The following is a 978-nucleotide window of genomic DNA, read 5'->3' as shown; positions in this document are numbered from 1 at the left end:
GCCAACAAGTATGAATTGAATGATGATACTATTCCCAACATCTTCCTCACTGTTCTCTTGCATGGCCAAGCATCCTGCTTTTTAGACTCATTAAATGTGAAAGTGACAGAAATAAAATTAATATGACAGAATGACAGTGTTGCTTTTGCTAGAATTAAATGATGCAAATGTCCTTAATTAGACTCGATTCCATATGCCTAGAGAGTAAACTCTTTAAAAAGATAGAATACTAATGTCTTGACTTGATAAGGGGCCTTTCATCCAGTTGTTTTCCCACATGGTTTAAAAAGCAATATGGCACAGTAAAAGCAAAGCAAAGACATTGTCAACCACAAATGTAATGTAACAATTGCTTAATGGTCTATAACAAAATAATAGACCAGGAGCTATAAAAAGCTGTTAAAACATCATTAATATTTATCTCAAATAGAAAGCATTATTTAACACATGAAGTTGAATTTTTTAAAGTAAGTTTCTGGAATGTGAGAGCTATCCATTTTAAGCTCTGAGGGCAGAACAAGAAGCAATCTTCCATGTGTTAGGATATCGTTATCCTCAAAGGTGATTGGAGAGTTTATATTGATCTCTAAAGAATGCAAATGGAGGAGGGGAGGACCCTGCTATGTTTGATACTTCAGCATGTCTGCATTTACAATGATATCATGATATATTATTAGGGACATTATAGAGATAGGAAAACTGAAGCTCAGGGAAGGTGAGAAATTTATCTAATTATGGAGAAACTTTTCACTTTTCACTCGTGCTAAAAAATAGACACTCTGTTTTCTATGTAACAGATCTTTTGTCTCCTCCATCAGAAATTTAGATTAAATTCCCTGGAAGTGTATGGAGGAGCTGGTCCTGTCCCACCTTCATATGCTTCCTTAACGAACACTGGCTTGTGCTCCCCAAGTAGTATATGTATGGTTTCTGACTTATTCTTACAGTAGGGTAAATTTCTTGCCTTATCAAGGATAC

The sequence above is a fragment of the Castor canadensis genome, chromosome X, assembly GCF_047511655.1.
Source record: "Castor canadensis chromosome X, mCasCan1.hap1v2, whole genome shotgun sequence".
Taxonomy (NCBI): Eukaryota; Metazoa; Chordata; class Mammalia; order Rodentia; family Castoridae; genus Castor; species Castor canadensis.
The sequence above is the reverse complement of the archived record's forward strand: the minus strand, read 5'-3'. Positions refer to the sequence as shown.